Below are 26,163 nucleotides of genomic sequence, written 5' to 3' on the forward strand. Positions count from 1 at the left end.
CTAGAGGAGGCTTGGAACTGTGTTGGAGATGTTACAAGCAGTGTTGTGTGTCCGTGGCATATCACAGAAGGCACATTCAGTTGCAATTTGATGTTGACATCTATATTGTGCCTTCATTTTGTGATCCTTTTGGGAAAGGCTGATACTAGTTTGGTTTGGGGAAACTTAGTCTGGGATCTGGTAGAGTAGTAAATGTAAAGTCAAAGCTTGAAACCCATATGCCAATAAAAGTTCACAAGTGGCCAAAGGATTAATGAGAGATTAGGAAGTAATAATAGGATAGGCTAAGTGGGTACTTTGTTGGGATCTTTCTTTAGTTCAGAAGAAAGATAAGAACATTGTGATGAGGATGAATAGAAAGAGAAACAGGACGGAGCAGAGTGGTGACTTTCTACAACCATTACCGTAAATGATAATAGCAGTTCTTCACTATTTTAAAGTTTATATACATTCTAATATTTATAGGTATGTACAGTTTATACTATATTTACACATACTTTGTCTCATTTTCACAGAACCTTCATGAGATAGGCGTGGCTGGAGTTGCCCACTAATTTTTTTAATGAAAAAATTGAAAACTAAATTGTTTCCTCTGCTTTCCTTCTTAGTCTTAAAACATCTTAGTTTTCCTCCAGAGGCAAGGTAGATGTTAATACAGAAAAAGTCCTGGAGTTATAGCCCTATAGTGAGAACGCATATCTAAAGCCTGTGAAGCCAATTCATTCGATCAAAAGATTGATACACAACATTTGTAAAGTAAATTTTGCAGAAGGAAAGCTTGTTTAGCATAGCCAGCTAAATTGAAATATAACAATATTTTCATTTTTAAGTCTATGGAGAACAATTATAGTATCTGAGGAACGAAAATGGTGATGAGAGAGTTAATATTGACTTCAATAACTCTAAACAGAATATGGGTTTGCAGCATCAAAGTACTCGTGTCCAAGCTTAGTAATAAACTTCTAGCCTTAAAACTGTTCTTTGGCTTGCTTGTTATAGCCATTTTTTTTCATTTAGCCTTATTATTGGGTAATAAATGATATGAATGTGAATGTGAAATTGTCTTAGGCTGTAAAGTTGCACCAGATATTATGTGAACCTAGAAGAAATTTCATATACTACTAAGAGTATACTATCTCTTTTCTTTCTATAATGCCACAAATGATTTCAATGAAAATGAGTCACAGTACCCAAGAAGAACTAGATATTGAACTTTATAAAAGTACAAGCAGAGCTCACCGACAGGCAGTTCATCATGCTTCTACATTTAGGTATTAATTTCAATTTCAATCTTCCTGTAAAACAAAAAGGAAGAATTTTTTATTATGGAGTAATGGCCCTGCTGAAATGACATAAATTATAGTTGAAGACATTAAAGTTACACACTAAAGGCTACTTCCCACTCCTTTACCCCATGGATTTCTTTCCAGCACAGTCTGGATTGCTTCTAAAAATAACCTAGATTTTTACCAAACCAGGCTCTCTGCTTTCCATACAGAACTGCCACAATGTCCTTAGACAAAAATTGTCAGAAAGAATTGTTATGTTATTTGGCCTCACTTCATGGGATACCACATTGAGCATATCCTTGAACCCTCTCACACTGACGTCATTATTATCTATGACATCATTATTATCTATGAATGTGAAAGCTGCTGATGTCCTACTTTGACAACCAAGGACAAAGTCAAATCACAGATAAAATTATTAATTAGACAAGTAAAATGTTTTATTTCTTCTGTCTCTTCTTGTTTTTCTTCTCCCCCATTATACTTCCTAGATTTCATCTATGTTCAGAGTTCCTTGAACACCACTACATATTTTATTAAGTATAAATGATATCTTAAGATCTATTTTAGCTGAAGGTGTTACAATTCTGAATACAGCAATGTGGTTTTCTTCCAGGAGCTCTTGGTAATGTTGAGGGACAGCAAAAGCTAGACAATTATGAAACAAAGTCAATGAGCATAGAGTGCTTTGATTTGGGGCATCGTAAGCAAGTCTTACAGTTCATGGAAGCAAGTTCCTAGAATAAGTAACATGGAAGTTGAGGCTTAAAGATGAGTTAGGGAATACAAATTCTCTGGAGGTTAAGAATAGCAAAACTGGAGGATGCAGGCCTGGCAAAGTTTCAAATTGAAGGGATAATATGGATGTTTTAGGCATTGCAAACAATTCTATTTTAATATCACTTTAAACATTTTCAGCATTAAAGATATAAAAGTGATATATAAAAATTAAATAGTCCAAATTAATTTAGAAGAGAAAATAAGTGTCCCAAAGACAGAAATCATCCACCACAAAAGGTTTCTGTATCATTCTACATGAACGAATTGCAGATTTGATATATCAATGGGTAGAAATGTATCTTATTCTTTTAAACAGATAATATTTCTATTAGACATATTTATTAAATTGTTCCCAAAGTTAGTTTTTACTTGCTTATAAAACCAATGCTGTAACTAATATCAGTGGATATGAAAATGAGTGATCTACCCACAGAACTTAATTTCAACTTTAATAGATATTGCCAAAGCTTTTTCAAACTGTTTATTCCAATTTAGTGTGAGAGTATCTGCTTCCAGGCTATTCTAAAATTAATGATACTTAGCTTGAAAACTATAAAATTTCACACTTAATACATTTTCAATGGTTGAATTAGTTATTTCATAACATTCAATTTAATAGTATAATATTTATATTTACAAAATTTCAAGTGAATCAATTTTTAAATTTCTGTAGTAAAGATAAATAAAAATATTTCCAAGACAGTTTGTCTACATACCTTTCATATCCTTTGAATGTTTTTTTTAAATCAATTGTTTCCCTTTCTCTTATTAGGTTGCTTATTTTTATGATTTATATGAATAATTTATGGAAATCATTACTACCATAAATGTTGCCATTTTTTCCTGGATTTTATTATACTTTGTTCAGAGTGAATTTTATATAGAACTTGTAAAAAAATTTATAAAGAAAATAGTTAGTCTGGAATTTTATTTCAGATTTGGAAGTCCCTTACTCTCCAAGATCATGTGTGTGCATGTGCATGCACAAATCCATTATATTTCTGTAGTACTTTTATGTTTTCATTCTTTTAAATTTAGAATATTGATCCATTTGATCAATTGAACATTTTTTTGTTCTAATAGGTAAGAGAATGATTCAATCTCATTTATTTCATAAAATTTAGAAAGTTACCACAACATCATTGAATAAACAATACATTTTTTCTGCAGTGATATCAACAGCAAGTTGAAAAAAAAAATGTATCTACTAGTGTTTTTATTCCTCTTGGTTTTCTGTTATGATCTCCTGATCTTTTTGTCTGTTTATCCCTGTGACCACACTAAGTCATTTTAATAAATGTTTGTTTAATATTAATTTTGGAAAATTACCCAGGAAAACCTCTCTACATGGTTTTCTCTGATAATTTTCACATATCTATTTTTCTTCACAGAGCCAAGTTTTTATAAGTTGCACATTTGCATTTACAAACAAAAAAATCTGTTATTTTTGAGGAGACTTCTATCTATATACACATATGTGTACAGAGGGAGAATGGATATCTTTGTGATACTGATGCTTTGAATCCAAAACAATCATGTTTTTTTTTTCATTGATGTAAATCTCCATTTAGATGCTCCAGTAAAATGTCAAACATTTTACATAATTCTCTCAACACTTAAAAAAAAAACATTGGGGCGCCTGCATGGCTAAGCATCTGCCTTCACCTCAGGTCATGATCTCAGGGTCCTGGGATCGCATCCTGCGTTTGGTTCCCTGGTCAGGGGAGGCCTGCTTCTCCTTCTCCCTCTGCCCCTCACCCTGCTGGTGCTCTCTCTCTCTGTCAAATAAATAAAAACTTTAAAAAAATCATCAAAATTCTACATACATTAGCTTAGAAAAACACAAAGCAACAAGGGCAATACCAAGAATAGCAGTGAAGACGACTGTCTCCTACCTCATACACTTGCCAGCAGTTTCAGGCTCCAGAGGCAAACATTTGTATTTCTAAGCATTTCTTCTGTTGGTTTTTGGTTGTTATCTCCATAGTCTGTCTTTATTTCTCAGTTAATCAAACTTTTAATAGTTCTTCCAGATATCAAAGACAGTGGCTTACACTAAGTGAAATATATTTTCTAATCTCCTTTTACCATTTATATCATTATCTTTATGTCAGTTCTCAGTAACTCTATAACTGAATAGTAGAATTCAAACATCATTTCTTGTGTCTCTGAATGAAGAAATCGATACCCCTGTCTTTCCTCCTCCTTCTGCTACCTGTATACCTCTATTAACTATAAAATAACCTTGTATCATCAGATTCATAACATTTTCATTCTGTTTCACAATCATTGAAACTGCAGTATTTTGTTTAGACATTGATTCAGAAAATTAGAAATAAAATAATAAGGGGTGTTAATAATATAACTTGAAGAAGCCAAAACCCATCCAGAATTGAAAGAGAGAAGAAAACCAGCCCAGACTCAAAAGAGAAAAAGTCTTATAAAAGTTATAAAACGCTCTAGCGACACCTTACTAAGTGACTACTTCTTTCGTACCAACGATGCCCAGACGTATTTTCATTTATGACTGTAGATATCCAATTGCTAAATTGCCCTTAATTCACAATGGCACCCAATTCCTAGTTAATTTCCACTTCTTCTAATCCACTTTGGGAAGTGCAGGATTCGAAATGGATCATCCTTCTTTTAGACCTTCTTCAAAAATGTTCAGCAGAGGGGCACCTCGGTGGCTCAGTGGTTGAGCATCTGCCTTCAGCTCAAGTCATGAGCCTGGGGAGGTTGGGCTCCCCACAGGGAGCCTGCTTCTCCCTCTGCCTATGTCTCTGCCTCTCTCTGTGTTTCTCATGAATAAATACTAATAAAAAAAAAAAAGGTTCAGCAGAAACTTCACTTTGCAAAAATTGTTTCCCTCCTCTTTTAGTTGAGTAACATTTCAGGGATCGCTCTTCCCTTTGGTTGAGTGATATTCTTCAGTTCCTCCTTGAAAGATAATAAGTCTGATCCTGTATGACTGCTAGCTGGTTTTTGATAGTCTTTGACTGATTAAACTTTAACAGTTTGGAAATTTTAACAAGATTTGTTTGAAACTCAGAGCTGTGGACCAGGACCCCTGACTAGATAACAATGATATGATTAAGGTTGACTTTGAACTTGGGCTTTCATAGCTTCACTGAGATTTTCTATGTTAGTTTTATTTGTTTCTCAGGGTGTGTGTGTGTGTGTGTGTTTAAAGGTTTATTTATTTATTTGAGAGAGGGAGAGCATGTGTGCAGGAGCAGGAGGAGGAGCAGAAGGAGAGGGAAAGAGAATCCCCAAGCGGACTCACTGCTGAGCACAGACACTGCCCTCAAGGGGCATGATCCCAGGACCCTGAGCCAAAACCAAAAGTCAGACACTTAACTGACTGACTGAGCCACCCAGGTGCCCCTCAGGATGTATATTTTGATCATACTTTGGTGTCCTCTTGTGAATTTTGGCCTTTAAGGTTTTAATTGCCTGTATTTTCTTTCATATGCCTTATATGTTATCTCGTAGAGGGCGTCTATAGGAAAGGACTGGCTTATCATGATAAGCTTACTTTTAACTGGTCCAGGAGTGGAGTTCAGGAAGTCTCTACAGTCAGGCACCCTGTGGAAAAATTTGCTCTAAGTCACCTTTTTAAAACCTTATAAGGACTCTCCTCTGTGCTGCTTTGTTTAGCTCAGGATTTTGTCAGAACCTTGTTATGGCTTTTTTTTTTTTTTTTCAAAAACTAGATTGTACAGACAGAAAGTTATATAACAATCATTCTTACCCACTATACATTTCTCTTTGGGTCATCTCACGCAGCCTGCCTAGCCAGTGGGGGTGGAAGCTCATTTCTCTCAGGTATGCCTACTACTATGTGAATTCACTGGCTTATGTCTCCAAATGCAACCCAACTAAGGACAGTTTGGCATCACTATGGCCACAGGAGTTTGGGAAAATTTTAGGATTGGACAAGATTTTTCATTTATGGGGTGCCTTAAAATAGAAAGACAATGGAAAATGTGTCTGCATTGGTATGATGGAGCTTCTAGAGGCAATTAAAACTCTAAAACTACTTTCCTCAAAGACTTCTGGCAAAAGTGTGGTGGGTTAAATTGTTCCCCTAGATAAGATATCCTCGTCTTAACCCCCAATATCTATGAATGTGGTCTCATTTGGGGATAGTCTTTGCAGATGTAATCAAGTTAAGGTGAGTTCATACTGTGCCCTAAACCCAACGGCCAGTGTGTTTATAATGAAAGGAGGGGGATGTTTGTACACAGAAACACAGAAAAGAGTCACAGAGGGAAGAGACCATGGGAAGACAGAGGCAGCAACTGGAGCGAGGCAGCTACAGAGCCTCGCAACGCCCAGGATCATTGGCAACCACCGCAAATTAGAAGGAAGAAAGGGTTCTTCCTTACATGCTCCTGCTGACAGCCTGATTTTTGAATTCTAGCTTCCAGAAGTTTGACAGAAATTTCTGTTATTTTAAGCTGCGTGGTTTGTGGTAATGTTACAGAACCCCTAGGAAACTGATACAAAAGACAAATACAGAAAGAAGAGAAACTTGAGACTGCTTCTTTTAAGGATCCTTCTAAATTCTACTCCCCTTGCCTTTATCTTTGCCTTTCTCCAACTCTTACCTTTCTTGACTTGTCAATAATTCCCTCTCCTTTTCCCAGACTTTGTGGGCCATGCCCAGTGCCCACAGACGCTTTGCCTTTTCCTCCTTCGATTACACCTGTAAAATCCATGCAATCACAGTTTGTATTATACCTGTCTAAAGCCAAAACATCTCTCACCACTTTTTTCTTTTTCTCTTTTTTTCTCCTCACTCAGGAAATTTAAAAGGTAAATTGATCAGAAAAAAGCAATCTTTTTGTCATTATGGAACACTCTAGGAATATCTAGTTCAGATAAGCAGTTAAAAATGTGTAAGAAAAAGTTAATTAACTGTGATTCTTTTGCTTTAAGAAATGTGAACAAGTAAATTTAAATAATAGCTTTTGTTACTATAGTTACAAGATAAGAAGAAAAGGCTTTGGTTCAAGATAAAAGAAGAGCCTTCAAAAATGATTTAAAGATTCTTTAAAATTTAGTTCATGAGGATCAGATTTGTAAATTGTATTTTTTGAAGTTTATGTAGTATTTCAGATAAATAGATAAAACTTTAAACTAATTGAAATGAGTCCATAATCTTATTTTAAAGATAACTCTACATCTTCTAAGAAGATGTATATGGCTTAGTATATGAAATAACATTCTTGTTTAAAAAAGGCTAAATCTAAACTTCTTGTGATTCAAAGTTTCTAAATATATTATCATTCTTTCTAAAAGTTTTTTAAAATTACAATCTAGAAAATAATATTTAGCTCTATGATAGTATGATGATGGGTGTCTTTTTAAAGGTCTTTTAAAGAAACCTTTGTTAAGGTATAAACCACATGCAATAAACTGTACATATTTAAAGCATGCAGTTTGATTCGCTTGCATAGAGGTATACACTCATGAAATCATCACACTAACATGATGAAAAACATATTCACTCTCTCCAAAAATTTTCTTAACTCCTTCGCTAGTCTCTCCCTCTTAACCTCTCTATGCACCATCCCCACCTTCTCCAGGAAACTTCTGGTTTGCTACCTGTCACTATAGATTTAGTTTGCATTTTCTAGAATTTTATAAAAGTGGAATTTTGCAATATGTACTCTCTTTGGTCTGAATTTTGTCACTCTGCATAATTACTGTTATGTAATTATGTTATACTGTATATGGATATTTTATTTCTTTTCTATTGCTGAATAGTATACCATTATATGGGTGGATATTACGCAGTTTGTGCATTGGCTTTAATGGCAATGAAATGGTCAACTCTCTCAGGTGTCCTTGGAAACTTTGCCTATAAACTGATATCTAGATATTCAGTATGTCTCAAAATATCTCCCCTAATATTAGGCTTCGCCTTATTACAAGCTGACATTATTATGTACCCCAAAGGACTCTCATACTACACGGTACAATTGTCATTAGTTATAAGCAACCTTTCTTCAACATCCTCCTAGATAATCTTTGCATAATCTAAAACCTGGAGACCTAATTCTTTTCACGTGTTGGAAATAACACCAGAAAAAGCCATTCTTGCATCTTAATGTTTAAGGACCTTAGTAGGTACTGTTAACAGCCAGCACATCAGTGAGTGTCCTATGGTATTATCTTTGGATTCATGTTTCTCAATTAAAAAATACTCATATCACTATTCCAAAAAGCTTTCCTTATTAGAGACTACAGCTGCAGGTTCATAAGCAACCCCCATCAAATACACACATATATTCCTACCCTTAAGCTTATAATCTTTAGAAGGGGCTAACTCCACCCAAGAATTTTGGGTCAAGTAGATGCCTACAATGAGATGAAGTAATTTATACCCAAGATCCACTGAACATGATCACAAATTGCTGTCTTAATCTTCTTTTTTTTAAAGTTTCCTAGCTATCTTTTTCTTCTTTTGAGCTTTTAAGTATGTTACTTATAGGACCTCAGTTCTTAATATTGTTTTTTACATCATTAGTTAACCCTCAGTATGAGTTAAACATCTGTCTACAATTTGCACATGATTTGACTAAAACATGATAGTTAAATTGACTATTGGATTTCCTTTGGATGCCGTACAATATCCCTTGGTGCCAATTTCTTATAATAGATCAATTGGCTTCCTAAGTATTTGCACTCAACCATTAAGATATTTTTTAGAAGGCAAATATCACTATAATCCAGACAACCAGAAATATAATCACCCTATTAGGTCATATTTTGTCTTCACTGAAGTAACACTCAGGGCCATTTCGTGGCATTTCACTTTTATAACTGGACTTTCACAGATATAGAATTTGAGGAAGTCCTAGGGAGCACATATATTTGAAGGCTTACATTTACAGTCTGTATAAGAAATGTGTAGTATGTAGGCTCAGGATTAAATTTATTTGGTTTAGATTTACCTGAGGGTCTGTATTTGAAAAACATCATCATCCCTTGATGCCAAGCCACATTTGATAAATTGCATCAAAGCATTATAATTCTATCTGGCAAGCCCATAGGTTATTTTGGCCAAAGACAGGCCTTTAGGTGGCCCCTAATAATGAGTAACAATATTCCAGCACAAAAGACAATATTGGTCATTGCTAACTTATTAGAAAAGATCTGTTATTTTGGTAAATGAATGCTTGCCTTCAGGAGAGCCTCTGATGTCACTCAGTTCTGGTTTATCCTTTTCCTCATCCCCTTTTCAATTAGGGCCTTTTTCTCACCATCACGCCCTGGTGACAATTGATCAGTTCTCTGGAAATATTTGCTTTTTCCAGAATTATATGTTAGTGGAATCTACTGTTGTTTTTAAGACTGGCTTCTTTCACCTAACATAATGTTCTGAGATTCATTTATGCTGTTTATATCAGTCGTGTGTTCCTTGTATTGCTGAGGTCCCCATTGTATGAATGTAACTTGATAGGCTCTTTACCTAAAAACTGTGACCTTCCTTTAGCTCTGAGGCACTGTCTTCTAATTTACTTTCATTATTTCCTTCCTCCCTTTTTTTTTTCTTTTTTCTTCCTAGTCCTCTTTCTCTTTTATGCTTGGTTTTCCTCAGATATTTGGCAAACCTGTATTTTCCAACCATATGTAAGAATAAAAGCTTAGTTTAATGAATATTAATAATTCAAATAATATTAATAATTGATGTAAGTTTCCTTTACCTCTCTTTATGATTATGGAGATGCAGCATTTTCTTTTCCATAGGTCATCTGAGGTAGATACTTCTTGCACAGGAGGTGCAAGAGTACAAAAGAGGACCCAATAGGGAGGGTCATTACATTAGAACTCCCAGTTTCCCTCAGGAAGGTGGTTTAATTCCTTTAGAGAAGAGTTCTCAGTTTTACGACTGGATATAGGTACTAAGCTGACAAGTACTATTCATGGATCCAAGGGCAGAAAAGGTGATAGCTGGGATAGTTTCTCCATAGATGGTCCTTGAAGTAAGCATTCTTCTTTCATTACCAGCTGCTCTTTCTCTTTGTACATATGCTAGCAATTTCACTGCACATCTTTATTGGCAAACCTATTTTATCTCTGCTATGGCATTTTTTTCTTTGTTCTCCAGAAAATAGCTTCTTTAGTATTCATTTATCTGTCTAAATGTTCTCATTTACTTACTGTTGTCCAGAAACCTTCCAAGATACTGGTCTCAAAGAATACTGTATTCTCAACAATGTAGGATTTTTCTCTTTTCAACTCTTTCCACGTCTTTCTTGAAATACCCAAACATTTACAAAATCTGATTACTGACAGAAAAGAAAGGAAATGCATACTGCTGTACTGAAATATTTATTTTTTTATTCACTTCAGCTTTGTCATAAAAAATTTGTAGTTTAATTGCTTAAACCATATGGCCACCACAAAGTTACTAACTAAATGGATATAAAGTATTTTCTTTCTGTTTATTTATTTATAAATTATATATGGTTTATTATATGTAATATACTATACTTAAACATGGACTATTTTACATTTTATTTTAATTGGTAGAGTATTACAAATTATATGGTTTCAATTATAAATTATTAAGTTATAACAAAAACAATTTCTTCCTAGCATATCCTTTTACAGGTCTTTTAAGAATAAATTGCATTCACATTGTACTTTGAGTCAGCAAAATTTTATATTGCATCATCATCGAATAAAACAAATAATTTTATCTTCTATGTTTAACTTTTAACTAAATTTAGATCAGTATTTATGATGGTATCAAATGTCTCACCTCAGACAGAATAACTTCCAAAAGCTTTACTTAGATTCCATGAGTTGGATGAACAAAATCAAACTACCTTCAAAAGAACTGAGTTTCTGTTTGCAGGATCTCACAGTGTTGAACAAGTGGCATCATGTAATTGTGAAAAATTTTTTAAAGATTTTATTTATTTATTCATTTATGAGAGACACACAGAGAGAGAGAGAGAGAGGGAGAGAGAGAGAGAGGCAGAGACACAGGCAGAGGGAGAAGCAGGCTACATGCAGGGAGCCCATTTAGGACTTGATCCTGGGTCTCCAGGATCACGCCCTGGGCTGAAGGTAGGCGCTAAAATCCTGAGCCACCCAAGGATCCCAATAATTGTGAAATTCTTGTACCACTAATGGCATCAATGCGTTAATACCTTAATGCTTCGCCTATCATTCCTGAGCAAGAAAATGTGGAATCAAAATGAAATGAAATTAAGTTTGGAAGAGTAGTCTAACTGAAAAATCATGCTTTACAGAAGGATGTGTATATGTATATATGCATAAACAATCTGTAGATTAACACAGTAAAATGCTCACTTCGAATATATTCTTCCCAAAATAACTATAACTTTTCGAAGTAGAGTTAGATGTGTTTCCATCACATATACATCCTTCAGTTCTTATATTCACTGATATCACCATGGCCACCATAGGGATAGTATATATTGACAAAAACATTTGTCAAGTTTTAAGTTACAACGGACATTTCATTTTCAGCTTTCCTGAGAAGTGGAACTTCATTAACTTTTCATTAAACATGGACTTACTCCCTCACCCCCCCCTTTTGTTGCTTGTGGCTGCTGAAAGCAATTATTACAAAATAAAATACAGTTGGTAGGTAGTAAAATAAACAAATAGTTGTACAATTATCACACACAATAAAAGACAAAACTATTATGGCAGGAATATTTAGACTATTTTCAAACAGTTTTATTGAAGTATTGTTTGCATACCATAAAATGCACTTATTCTAAATGTTTCAAGGAGTTTTAGTAAATTTATAGAGTTGTGCAATCATCACCACAATTTAATTTTGGAATGTTTCCATCATTCCAAAAACAAACCACATGCCCAAATGCAGTCATTCTCTCTTCCTACCCCCGGGCCTGGGAAACTGCAAATTTATTCTTTATAGATTTGCCTTTTCTGAGCCTTTCATGTAAATGGTATCATACAATATGTGGTCTGTGGTTCCTGGCTTCTTTTGATAATACTGCCTTAAGGTTCATCCATGTTGTAGTGCCCATCAGTACTTTGTTCCTTCTTAAAATTTCCTTGACGGGAACTTTGAGAATCTTGAGTCCCTACACATATTTCAGTAACACCTAACCTACTAACTCTCACAATTACCCTCAAATATCCAACTGACCGGCTGCTTCACCTATCTCTCACGATACCATAGCATATAACTGGCACTTATCCCAGTGGCTGGAAGAGGCCACAGGATTAGGTTCCCCCAGTATCCCGGGGACTGGAAGATGTTGGCCATCAGAAAGTGAGAAGGATGATCCCAGGTCTCCTCTCAAAATTTCACTGCTGTTAAAGTGAGGATTCTGTTTGCTGTGTGCTGCACATGCTTTTACACCATGGAAGATGTTAGGAGTTAAAGACAAGGCCTTCCTAACCTATTCTACTCTATTTTAATGCCATTACTAATAACCACTGCTTTAAATGTGAAACTCTGGATCCTGTGACAAGAGACATAAACTGTGATTGTTCCGCACCAACTATCATGTGCGATCCTCCTAAGCCAAATACTTAATATAAGCTGCTTTGCACTTTTCTTGCCACATTGATTGTAATCATTGTCCTTGCTGCTGTACTTTTTTTGCATATTCTATAATTATATTTGGCATATACATTAAATGTCACTGATGCTTGCATATTGATATTGCTACCTCACAACTACTACATCCTCCTATTTTATCTGAAGAGATTTTTGTTGTTTCTTTTGGATTCTCTCTGTATACAATCACGTCAGATGCAAGGAGTAAATTTATCAATTCAGAGTAGGTATGGAGAGGAAACTGGGGAAAGAGAGGTCTGTCCTGTTTTAGCTAAACACAAAGGACAAAATGGGAAGGTACGAGGAAAAGGGGAGACGCAGGTGATCTTGGGGAATGTCCTGTAATTATGAGCACCAGCCTGGCAAAAGCTGATGTCTTATACTTCTGTAATGAGACAATCTCACCCTCCTATTTCAAAACAACTCAGGTCTGGTTTATAAAGCCAATCTAAAAAAAAAAAATATTGTCAAGTGCTGGGTAAAGAGCCCATCGAGTTACTATAATAATCTATTTCTACCTAATTGTATAGCAAGAAGAAACAGAAGAAAGGAAGGAGATGGACACTGCCTTTGCACCCTGCTTGTCAATCAAAGAAAAGCAAACGCGTTGATTGTGGTTAGAAAGCTATCAGCTGAACAAGGCAGCTTTGCGTTAGCATTAAACTTGGGACTCTGCAAATTATTTCTTGCAAGTCACAAAGAGATGCTAATGAGTATCATGGTGAGAAACCTCTATTGCTCATCATGTGGCTTCAAAGCTAACATTAATCCAGAGGCTGTGTGAATGCTGCTAACTAAATATAAAAGACTTTCTTTTCTTAAATTTTCATCTTTTGGTATTTTCTATTTGGGACACAGCAACACAGTTTGCTGCCATGCAAACTATTTTGTATCAGGCAGGGGCTACAAGAGCAATACGGTGAACAAAGAGACAAGAAAAGTAAAACAAACAAACAAACAAACAGAAACCAGGGGTTTGAAGATCTTTTGAACCAAGTCTAATATAGGCAACAATTAGAAAGAAGAGACCTGCATCACATGACTTGAACATAGTGATAAAAAAGGAAGTGAGTGAAATGCACATTGAGGGAAGGATGGGCAAGAGGCTTCTTTAATAACAACACAGATCTCTCAAAATCAAAGGAAATTTGAAGGGGAAATAAATTTGTGCTATGCCAATTGCAGGTATATTTGCAAGAGAATTGGATAGATCTTGGTGTTCATGCCCCTTGTTCGTATGACCCAACGTGACCTCAAATCCTCTCACTTGCAAACCTGGTTGGCTTGGCTCATTCTATGGATTCATCCATCTATGTTCAGAGTTTCACCCTAATCCGGTCACTCATATCAATAAAACAGACTGTGTTCTCTTTTGCAACCCAGTACCACCTCTACGGATCAATCATAAGGAGTCTTGCAGTAGGTTCTATTATCAGTCTGTAGACATTCTTCACTAAGGCACACATGAAAGATGTTAACTTAGTGCGGCTAAAAATAACTCAAATGAATCAGTTAATACCTCAGGGCACTTATTACAATGTCCTTAGTCTTCCTACTTGGAATTCTCGAAGTTCACTTTGTAGAAAGATTGTGTTTTTAATTCACTCGCTTATTTTTAGATATGCGAAGGATCAACGGATGCGTTCTTATAAGTAATCATATAATAATAATAAAGCCAAAATTTTCAGTCCATAACCCAAGATTTAACTATAGATTTTATTTGAGTCAATGATCTTGGAGATCTTTTCTATGCATTTTATGTTTATATGAATGCACATAGAAAAATGTCTGAGGGTACCCATAGTTTATGTATGTGATCATTTTATATATACCTATATTTCTATTTCTAAAAGTTTCTTTTATATGCAAATTATATACCTTAGAGTTTTTCTATATTAGTGCCATTTTTCTGCCTCATTCTTTTTTTAACTCTTATACTGGCTCTATAGTATGGTTACAACATAATTTATCCAGCACTTTCTTTGGGAATACAAATTAAGTTTGTTTTAACATTATTAAAAATGTTGCTAAAATGAACATCCTTGTATATATATATCTTTTACAAATTTTCTTTGAGGATCTCTCTGTCTCTCTGTCTTTGTCTTTCTCTCTCTCTCTCTCTATATATATATATGTATATATAAAATATATATATTATTTCTCTCTGTATATATATTATTATATTATATTTTTTTAAAAAATTATTTATTCATTTGAGAGAGAAAGAGAGCACAAGCTGGGGGTGAGGGGAAAGGCAGAAGGAGAAGCAGACTCCCCTCCGAGTAGGGAGGCCAATGTGGGTCTCCATCCTAGGACCCTGAGATCATGATCTGAGCTAAAAACAGATTCTTAATGGACTGAGCCATCCAGGCACCTTTATTATTGTTATATATATTATGTTTCAAAGAGAGAGAGAAGGAGAGATGGAGAGACAGAAATAGAAAATTGGAGAATTGTTCACATAGAGATCATTTTTTAAAATTTTTCCTGATAATATACCACAAAATTCTAGCAATTAGATGCCATTATATTGTTGTTGCTTCTAACTCAGTAATCCAGTCTTGTGATTAAGGCTGAAGGTAGAGTTTTGGTGAATGTCAGAAATTGCAACTGTGTCTATGTAAAAAATCATGATATAATAGCCCTTATTTCCTAGATAGTTCCCAACACTCTACGAATAAAGATATATTTCCCCCAGCTATTCTAATTTGATTGAAGAAGAATTCAGGTTAAAAGAGTCATAAATTTTGAAGTCTGACAAGTTCCCAACTTATGTTAACTATTCCCTGGAATTAGTGCATAAACTCACAGAATTGTTGAAATTTTACTAAGACAGAAATTCATTAAACTGAATGAAAAAAAATACTTATTCGGTATCTTCTTTTAGTTTTATCATTTACTTGACAAAATTGCATACCAGAGATTAACATTTAAGATGGGGAACACAAAACCCCTTCAAGATTGACTAATGAAATTGAAAGGTGGTTTAACAGCTTGGAAAGATGAGAAAATACATTAATCTTTTATTTTCTGAAATCACAATTTTCTGAGGTAAGATAACAAATGTGGTTTTATTTCATATTTTTAAACTCACATTCTGATAACCTCCTGGTTAACTTTTGTGTGTCTAACAAAGCCTGTCTCTTCCACTTCACATTGGAATCACTAAATTATGATGATTTCTCTAGAATAGTAATTTCTATGTGAATGGAGACTGGAAATATTCAATGATAACAGCAAAATCAGTTTTAGTCTGACTTCCATCTCTCTAGGTCAGAGGTTCAGCAGAAAATGTCAGAGAGGATTCCTCGGAAGATTTGTAAAAAGAAATATGGTCGAGCTTTTGAGACAATATAATCTGAATTTGATTACTATATTTTTTTTCCAAACCATGTGATCTGGGATAATTTACTCAACTGCTCTGTGCTTCAATTTTCCCTTCTGAAAACAGGGGATAATAATACAATTATCCTCACTAAGGACTAACTATGCCATTTCATCAAATAAATAGCTTAGCACAGTGCCTGGAATAATAAGTATCAGATAAGAATTTGTCTTCCTCACATTAGGAATTACATACAAATTCCATTTTTATCTAAGTAAAATAATTAAAAGTTTCCCTAACCCATTCTTACCCTTCCTAAACTTGAAATTTTCACTGCGATACAAACCATCTTTACTTTGTGCACAATATTTAACAAACTCCTGTTTACACCACAGTTTGCAAACAGTGTTCTCTGGATAGTGCTCAGGTAATGGTAGATGCACAGTGACTAACGAAGCACAACATAGGTGTTAGGAATCATCACACCTCTTGGATTCTTTTTATATTTTTCAGGACTTTATGTGCTATCAGACACTGAATTAGGGACGCCTGGGTGGCTCAGTGGTTGAGCATCTGCCTTCAGCTCAGGGTGTGATCCCGGGTCCTGGGATGGAGTCCTGCATCGGGCTCCCCTCAGGGAGCCTGCTTCTCCCTCTGCCTGTGTCTCTGCCTCTCTCTGTGTGTCTCCCACGAATAAATAAATAAAATCTTAAAAAAAAAAACCAACAACAACACTGAAGTATATGCAACTGAAACATATGTAGGTATGTGTCTACTTTTAAGCTATGCAGAGGGTCCTCCCACTTCTTACACTGCCATCAGTTGGTACACCAGTGATAAAGTTAATGTCACACTTCAATCTTTCCCAGTGGGCTGCAAAATAACAGGACTTTTTGGACTTTTCCATTGTTTTCCTAGAAGAGATTAGAACTGAGGAAGATGAGAAGATTTTTTTTTTTCCTTGTTGCTTCTGCCTCCAAATCTACCTTTCTATCTTTCCTAAAAAATTTGCCTTAGGAGTATGCTTTTATAAATGTAAATATATAGAGATGTTGATAAACACGAAATTAATATTTTCTCATGCCATTCCAGACATAAGAAGTATCCATGTCAATATATATATGTTGATATTCTTGCTACAGAAACTCAAATGGTATATTGTCTTTGAAATAAATATATATATGAAATAAATAAATATATACACATATGAAATAAGTGTGTATATATATATATATATATATATATATATATATATATATATTAGACACACGTTTTCCCAAAAATCATATGGACTTATATGATTTCCCAAAAATCATACAAATGATTTTTTGGTTGTTAATTTTTGTTGTCTCATGAATGTGAGACAATGAATGACCTATGATGAGCTTACTTTTTCTCTGATCATTGACTACATTGACTACAGAGACTGTGAATCAATCTATGTCCCAGTTACTGTAAAGTAGAAATGACATCTCTTTTGCCTCACTGGATTATCCACTATGGTTTGAAAAGGATAAATTATAGAGTTAGAATTTTCTGTCTGACAATAAACATTTTCCAAATACTCCATATGGTTCTTTAGGTATTTGATATGTATATATGTAAGGTTGTGATTTTTATTTACATTTCTCCACCAATTCTTTACCTACTCATTTTGGCCCATTTCTTATTCTGAGAGCAATGTATTATCTTTAGAATTATCACTACACTTACTCTGTCATCAATTCTCTCTTACAGATTATTTTTAATTTTATTTGATTACTATCCCAGTATGCAGTGTTTATGGCTCAAATTTAGTCTATATAATATTCGATGTTCATGTGAGTATTAAACACTTGATTATGTTCTTATTGGTATGTCAGAGGTCAATCAACATGCCTGGAGTCATAGCAAAATGGCTGTGAATACTGGTATTTAAATGTAGAGTGTGTGCATAAATGAGCCATTTGAGATTCACAATGGCAGTTGTGCAGTTAAGATAATGTCAAAGTTATATATTCCAGGCCTGTAAAGAACCTAACAAATACTGTTGTTACCTATAGTCTGAATGTCATATGGCAGGAGTTTTTTGTTTTTTAATTCTGTTAGTAAGATATTCTCATACTCCTTTTCAGATGAGATCATTAAGTGTTAGAGATGTTAAGTAATTTCTCTAAAGTCCCATGGTTAAAAATTTATCCATATGGAAAGTTTCTCAAATTTTTTTTCTCTTTTAGTATTCCTTTTACTTTAGTGTCCTTTTAAGAATAATTTAGCACGTCATTCTAGAAAAGGATATATATGATTGTAACGCTTGGCATGCTGAAGAGAGAGCTGGATAGATAGAGGAGGCCTAAGGTTTAAACTGGCTCTACTGCATATTAATATTATCATATTACATATTTAATTTTTCACTTCTCACTCTTCTTATCTATAAAATGTACAGGCTATATTGGATGAGTTCTAAGTTCCCATTGGGCTGCTCTGATACTCTAACTCAGATCAATACCCCATAATAACTCTTCTGCATTGTGAAAACCAAGCTCCAACCCAATTTCAGTCTTCAGAGGTGCCAGGATATGTCCTGTGGCAGGACCTGCTTTTATAATCACATTCATGTTCTTATATCATTCCGATAATCTTTTTATTCTAAAGAAGTCTGACAAATTATGGAGCATTTGGCTGACTGGCTTGTCTGTACATTCTCTTAGCCATGGCTTCTCAATTTTGGCACTATTGAAATTTTGGGCTGGATAATTAATATGCTGTGGAGGGCTGTCCTTTCCATTTAGTATGTTTGACACCACTGTGTGTGTGAGCAGCACCAAACATGAGGAGTACCTGCCACCAGTGGTGACATTCTCAAATATCCCTCCAGTGATAATCACTGATACACTCATAGCAATATGAATAGAATATTGTTAACTAGACTTACTGCTCCTGTGTTTTAACAAAAAATAAATAATTCTCCTTCTTATACATAAATTTTAAAACTTTGCCCCCAAACACATAATTTTCCTGATAATAGTCCCATAGGGAATAATTTCAGGTGACCATAATCATCAGCTTATCAGCTACCAAAATTCACTCTAGGACATTTGGGAATACATCCCTCAAAATCCAAAGGATTGTTTATCCTAGGCCTTCCTAATTTGGGATATATCTTAAATTTCTACTCCATATCAGATCAGAACAGATAATGTGGCTCCCTTCTAAAACTAAAACAAAAACCTGCTAATGTGTCTTTACCTTTTAGAGAATGGAAAATCTGAAGTAAACACAATGGTTAATTCTCTCTTCTTGCTTTCCTTTCTCTCTATATGGGTGTAATGCATTAAGTATAGACAATCAATGAAATCTTGCCTATTCCCAAGTTCATGTGGCTTTTCATTAAACGCCTAATGTTATTTAAGAGAGACTTTTGTAGCTCATTATAAAAACCTGCTGCCTTATATTGCAACTGGGGCTCCCAGGGAGAAACACAGTTTTTTTTTTTTTTTTGCTATTGTTTCCATTTACATGGCATATTGCTTCTTAGAAATTCAAAGCACTTTGCTATCTTTAAATAAACTGAATTATGGTTTATGTTGGGGGGGTGGGCAAGAGGGACTGAAACAGAAACAGGAATAAGAGGGGTAAAAAGAAAGTTTTAGAGAAAAAGTTCTTTTAGAAGGTAGGTAGACTGAGAAACATCATTTGTTTAACTTCTACATTGGGAAACGAGCTGAGAAGGAAATTTTTTCCTACAATTACCTCATTTGGTTTCTTACATAGAGAAACAAGGGAGTTTACAATCAACAAAGAGCAATTCCTGCTTTCCAGACTCCACAAGCATCTAGAGTTAATTCTGGCCCCTTTTTCTTGTTTTAAGATTTTATTTATTTGTTTGTTTATTTATTAGAGATATATAGAGAGAATATGAATGGGGGTGGGGGGATGTGGAGGGAATGGCAGAGGGAGAGGGAGAAACCCAAGCAGACTCCATTCTGAGCGCAGAGCCCAATGCGGGGTCGATCCCAAGACCTTGGGATCATTACCTGAGTCAAAATCAGGAGTCGGATACTTAACTGACCAAGTCACTCAGGCTTTTCTTAACAGGTGGCTAATGCTATTATTTTCTTTTCTTTCATCTCCTTTCTTCTGTCTCCATGTCCAGTTCTAGTGAACAAGGTTCTTCTTGCACATAAGAAATCTGGCTGGATAGAAATCAGCGCAGATGATATAGAGAGCCCAACCTTCATCCAACACATAAAGTCAAAGGTTGGACAGAGGTTGGAGACATCCTCTGCATTCCATCTCATGTTCCATTAAGAGAGAGAAAGGCTGACCCAGAAATTGCATTTCAGAGGTTGCATTCTCACCCTCCTTGTGGAGCCTAAGCTCATTATTACTGCTCAGGTGACTATGGGTTCCAAATGGTTCCTACAGTTTAAAGGTGTTTCTCTGGGCCTTTGAAATGGTCTGTGAACAAATATACTTTTCACAACAAGGATGATAAAAGCAATATTATCTCTAACAAATGATTGTACGGGAATTTGGGTCTTTACCTTTGTAATTTAAAATAATATACCTAATCATGAACCATTCCATACTATTGACATCTGAACAGAAAGAGTTGATAGCTCAAGCAATATCACCTCTTTGTTTGTTTTTTTTTTGTTTTTTGTTTTTTGTTTTTTGTTTTTTTTGCTATTTTACTTGCCTAAAGTATCAGCATATGGACTATGCATATAGTGATTGGGGGTTTTGTTTCTTTGTTCATGTGGCATCCACGTGAAGTTAGGCTTCCTTCCATTGTCACTCTTTTTGACACTGTTCCCAGAGAAGGAAAACCTCTCTGCACATGGCAGAGGTAGAATAGACAAGAAGCCAGGTCTACATCCTAGAACAATCTACCATGATAATATGTGACCTAGCAGGCTGCCTTAGAAGGAGAAACCAAACAAAATAAATAAAAGCAAAGAAACAAAGAAAAATATAATCATAGAATTACGGGAGAAGAAACACGGAAAGGTCCAGAAGATCTTTCTAAAATTCTAACTCTAACTTGTATCTCTGTTAATATAAATAGGTCCTAATGTGGTGTGACTTAATTTCCTAATCTAAAAATGGTATTCAAATCCCTGAAACTATAATGATGTGGTCCACATAAGGTAAGGCACTTGTACTTATAAAATGGTTAAGTACCATGTAATATAGGATATAAAATTATATATATATATGTATATATATATATATATATATATATAGAGAGAGAGAGAGAGAGAGAGAGAGAGAGAGAGAGAGAACTTTTTTATAGGACTCTCCAAGAGATGTGTTTTCTTCAGTTATCAATTTTTATCCTATTTCTTTTAAATCCAACATTCTGAGTGGACTTTTTTTTTTTTAAGATTTTATTTATTTATTTGACAGAGAGAGAGCACAAGCAGGGGGAACAACAGAGGGAGAGGGAGAAGCAGGCTCACTACTTAGCAGGGAACCTGTCCTGGGCTCCATCTGAGTGGACTTTTATGAGTGGACTTTTATGATGACTGAGTGGACTTTTATGCTGACTTTAACAATATCAAATTGTTCTAATTGTTTGACATGCTGGATAAGAGATTGAATTGATTTGGGATTAGAAGAGAGACATTTTAAAATGTGCTCAGTACTGCATAAAATAATTGAGATTAGTTGAAGTCATCTCATAAAATCAAAGTTAATTTGTTCATATTTAAACAAAAATTAGATATTACTTTACTTTTATCTTAATAAAAATAAACACGTTTGTGTGTTTCTAGTGTTTGTGTCTTAAACCTGTTAATATGTCTTATTAGCTAGTTCATCTTATGTGTATTTTTTGAAGGAGACTACTAAATCTCCAATGGTTCTCTCTTGAAATTTTGTGTGTATGGTTTTATAGCATTCTATAACACTTTCAGAATAACTAAGCCTCCTTATCCTATTGTCTTTCCTTTGCATGATTTTTAAAAGCAGGGTATATTAGAAGTTTCAAAGCTAACTAATTTCAACACGCATTTTACAATCACAAACATGGTGTTCTAGATCTTCCCATCTCATCGAGTGGTGTTATCAGATCTCTACTTGTACAATAGATATAGGTAGGCTCTTTTTAACGTCTTCATTCACTCTCATTCCTATCCAATACATTTATGCTCTTTTTTCTTCTGAATATCTCTCAAGTCTAGAAGAAAACCATTGGGCACTCCTTGTTACAAGTCACTTAACAAGCTTTAGCAATAACCTCATATTTACTATAGCCTACCGTGGTAGCTAGAAATATGGCCACAATAGGTTTTTTTAATTTTGAATGACACCCCTTTCCCATGTAATTTTTTATACTGTCCCATTCCAACTCTGGGTTCTGGCATGCGATTTAAATCTGGTTACCAGGATGTTAACAAATATACATAAAGATGGACTTGAAAGACACTTGGATAAAAAAGCTTCTCTTACCTTTATTTTCCTGAGACCCCTCTATTGGCATTAAATGACAGAGCCTTAGCCTATTGGATGATAGAGCCCCATCACCTCTGTTGCAGCAGCCAACAGACAACTAACCTCTAGAAGTACAGACACCTAGCTGACTGGTAGGTGACTGCACCTGCAGGAGCAGGTCCAGCTGAGACTCATGTAAACTGCTGACCCCACAGAATAGTGAGCTAAATAAATGATTGTTTTAAGCCATTTAGTTTCTTGGTGTTTTGTTGCACAGCAGAAACAAACTTTATTTATTTATTTTTTTGTTAAATTTCTCTTTTAAGCTTTTTCCATTCTGCATCTACAAATACTTTTTGTAAAACAGTCTGGTCATGTCATCCCTATGTCATCATCTAATAGCTGCCAATTGCCTTTAGGATTCAAAGGCAACTTTACAACATGGAATGAAAAGGGTGAGCATATTCTGGTTCTGGCATCTACCAACATTTCTAATTTAATTTCTCATGATGTGCCCCTTGCTCTTTCAACAAACCATAGTAGGCTTTTTTCTTCTTTCAGAAGAGCTCCGTGCTCTCTACTAGCACATGGCCATCATATAATCCAACTGTTGCCTAAACTAACATCCCTGCAGGTAGTTTTACCCATGTAGTCATTATGCATCCTTCATATTTCAATTTGATCATCATTTTCATAGAAAAGATCACCCTGACCTCTCTGACAAGGTCAAATCATACCATTTGTTACACTTCCTTACAATGTAACAGTCCTTATAGAACTTATTTGCATTGTGATATTACATTTATTTGATTAATATCTCAGTTATTTTAGTAGAATGTAAGCTCTAGGAAGACAATGACCTTATCTTTCTGTCTTTCATTTCTAGTGCGTCACTGTGTCTAGCACATAGTTGACACACTGTAACTGTTGAAATAATAAATGAAAGAGGAAATTAATGAATTTAGTTGAAACATGTTTAGAACATAATTCTAAAACTTGTTAGCTATTAGAATAACAATGATACAATCCAGTTTTTAGAAGTAGATGACATTGATTCTGCATTATAGGACCATATAGGTTGCCAACGTTTAGTATGTTTAAGAATCAGCTGAGTAGTGTGTTAAAATAAAAATTCCTGATCTATAGTTTCAGAGAAGGTAGTAGGAATTTCTGGAATATCGCCCCCTAAGACTGCATTTTTTTAAAATTATTTTTTATTTATGATAGGCACACAGTGTGAGAGAGATAGAGAGAGAGAGGCAGAGACACAGGCAGAGGGAGAAGCAGGCTCCATGCACCGGGAGCCCGACGTGGGATTCGATCCCGGGTCTCCAGGATCACGCCCTGGGCCAAAGGCAGGCGCTAAACTGCTGCGCCACCCAGGGATCCCCCAAGACTGCATTTTTATTAAGCTTCCCAAAGTGATTTGTACAGATTCCATAGAATTTACTTTGAGGAATACCAACTATTGAATTTTGCTCACCTACTTAAATACCAGGCTATATTATGTATTCCACTTAGAATATTTCTGGTTACCTATTGAAATGTGCTCAGAAAACATAAATTGATTTTAATATAACTCTAAGGAAACCACAAATGGGAAAATAAATATGTGCTAAAAAACTAAAATAACAGAAACGAAAAATATCTATTACGCTGTAGCAACAAAAGCTTTTTGATTCATTTCTGTTTAGATTTATTTATCCTGTCTCTTCCCTTCTCCCCAATTATCATTGGTAATTGACAGCTAATTGCACATAAAGAGATGGAAACCCATCTTGTTCTAAGTCACAGAGAATCTGCTATTTCCTACGGAGTATATAGATTCAACCAATCGTAGCATGTGAAAGGGATTTTAGAAGTTTTCTAGTTCAACTGACACATTTTGGGTGAATGTCCTGATTAAGATGAAGGTCTCAATTGGGAATAATTTAGTTCCCAGTGTCCCCAAATTGTAAACTACTCACTCAAAAAAAGAGAAGATTGATATTTTGTTATTTTTGAATATACAGGCTCAGCTACATTCCTTAGTCTAAAGGCCTCTATAGCATTTCTTGGGTCACATGGACATGGATGTTTCTCCTAAGTAATAAAGTAGGAAGAGAGAAATCTAATCTATCATATGTTTAGTCTCTGAAGGGAATCTCCAGAAAATCAGGATGGTAAGAAGAATTATTGAGTAACTTCCTTACATTTGCTCATTTGACTCTCTCATATCTGTTTTTTGTGGTGATTTTAAGTAGTAAAATCCTCTTACAGTTTGGCAAAAATGCAGTAGTGACAATTTCAAACAACTGCCACCTAAAAAGAAGGATATAGATTGCTTTAAGAATGCTTTTTGGGGATCCCTGGGTGGCGCAGCGGTTTAGCGCCTGCCTTTAGCCCAGGGCGCGATCCTGGAGACCGGGATCGAATCCCACATCGGGCTCCCGGTGCATGAAGCCTGCTTCTCTCTCTGCCTGTGTCTCTGCCTCTCTCTCTCTCTCTCTCTGTCTGTGTGTGTGACTATCATAAATAAATAAAATTAAAAAAAAAAAAAAGAATGCTTTTTGGGATGCCTAAGTAGCTCAGCGGTTGAGGGCCTACCTTCCAGTCCAGTCGTGATCCAGGGTCCTGGGATCATTCTGTATGGGCTCCCCGCATGGAGCCTGCTTCTCCCTCTTCCTGTGTCTCTGCCTCTCTCTCTGTGTGTCTCTCATGAATAGATAAATAAATCTTAAAAAAAAAGAAAAAGAATGCTTTTCAGTCAAGAATATACTTGCTATGAAAGATGCCAAAGATGGGGCCTAGAATATGGTGGCACTAGTAAATACTTAGTGAATTTTATTTTTTCCTGCCTAGGGCTTCTTTTTGGTAAAGTGGAATGTCCAGAGATCTGCTGGTCATCTTGTCAGGTGACAAGCAGCTCCTCCCTTATTTAGAGCCGCTAGCCCAAGATAATCTTCTAAGATGACATAATAATTTCTGTAAAACCAGCAGGCTGTCATGGCAATTAGTCCCACATGCCTCTTGTTAAAGCACAGAATAATACTGTTACCACAGTAACCAGCAAGCACAGCTCAAGTAGGATTTTCAGCTGTTGCCTGTATTTTGAGCTGTGGAAGTGTCCTGGTTTACCTGTGTGCTGGTTAGCATCACCACTGGGAGAGGGCGGTAGCAACACGGAATTGAAAAAAATATATATAAATTCTAATGGGTTCATGGGAAGGTTTCTTTGTTCCTTACCTTCTACTTAAGAATTTAAATAATTACTTTGATTATGCAGGGAAGTCAAGCACGCGGCCCAGGAGTTTACAGCGGCAGCTCCTCGGTGCGCGCAGGGTCATGTACGTGTGCGCATGTTCGAATCCACAATCCGGTGTGTATTGGGTTTGGGGCCAGGCCTTGTACGGACAAGTAAAGCATCTCTGCCAGCTTCGTCAGCTGTCCCTTGAGCTCCTAACATCGTGAGGATGATGTAGCACAGGTTCCTCTGACCCGGTGGAGAACATACACAGAAGAGGATGGAACGGTTTAGTGAGAAATACACTCATGTCTCCTCTCTCTGTTTCTGTCTCCTTCCTTCCTCCAGCTAGTATAGGAACCAAATTCTGCAAGTAGGGGTGGGGCAAGAGGGCAGGAGAGCAGGGGCCTCACCCCGGCCCCCGCTCCCCCGGGGACTGGAGCAGGGCGCAGACGCCCAGCGCGGCCTCAGGGGCAGGGAGGACAGCTCCGCCGCACAGGGACAGGGGGTTCGCCTCTAACATGGTAGGAGGGCGGGAAAAATG

At 35.7% G+C, this 26,163-nt stretch overlaps 1 long non-coding RNA gene across 3 annotated transcripts in view; it reads right to left on the minus strand.

The window, feature by feature from the left end:
- Window positions 1–25,328, minus strand: part of LOC112653945 (uncharacterized) — a 96,488-nt gene extending 71,160 nt beyond the window's left edge. The window contains exons 1-2 of one of the 3 annotated variants that reach the window (XR_003132648.3): window positions 24,983–25,328; window positions 1,240–1,295 (exon numbers count right to left, since the gene is read on the minus strand). This is a non-coding gene — a long non-coding RNA (uncharacterized LOC112653945). The remainder of the gene's footprint in view (window positions 1–1,239; window positions 1,296–24,982) is intronic. The other 2 variants (XR_007409678.1, XR_007409677.1) reach the window with 2 other exon arrangements.
- Between the last annotated feature and the right edge of the window lie 835 nt (window positions 25,329–26,163).

Source organism: Canis lupus, chromosome 3 (assembly GCF_003254725.2).
Source record: "Canis lupus dingo isolate Sandy chromosome 3, ASM325472v2, whole genome shotgun sequence".
Lineage (NCBI taxonomy): Eukaryota > Metazoa > Chordata > Mammalia > Carnivora > Canidae > Canis > Canis lupus.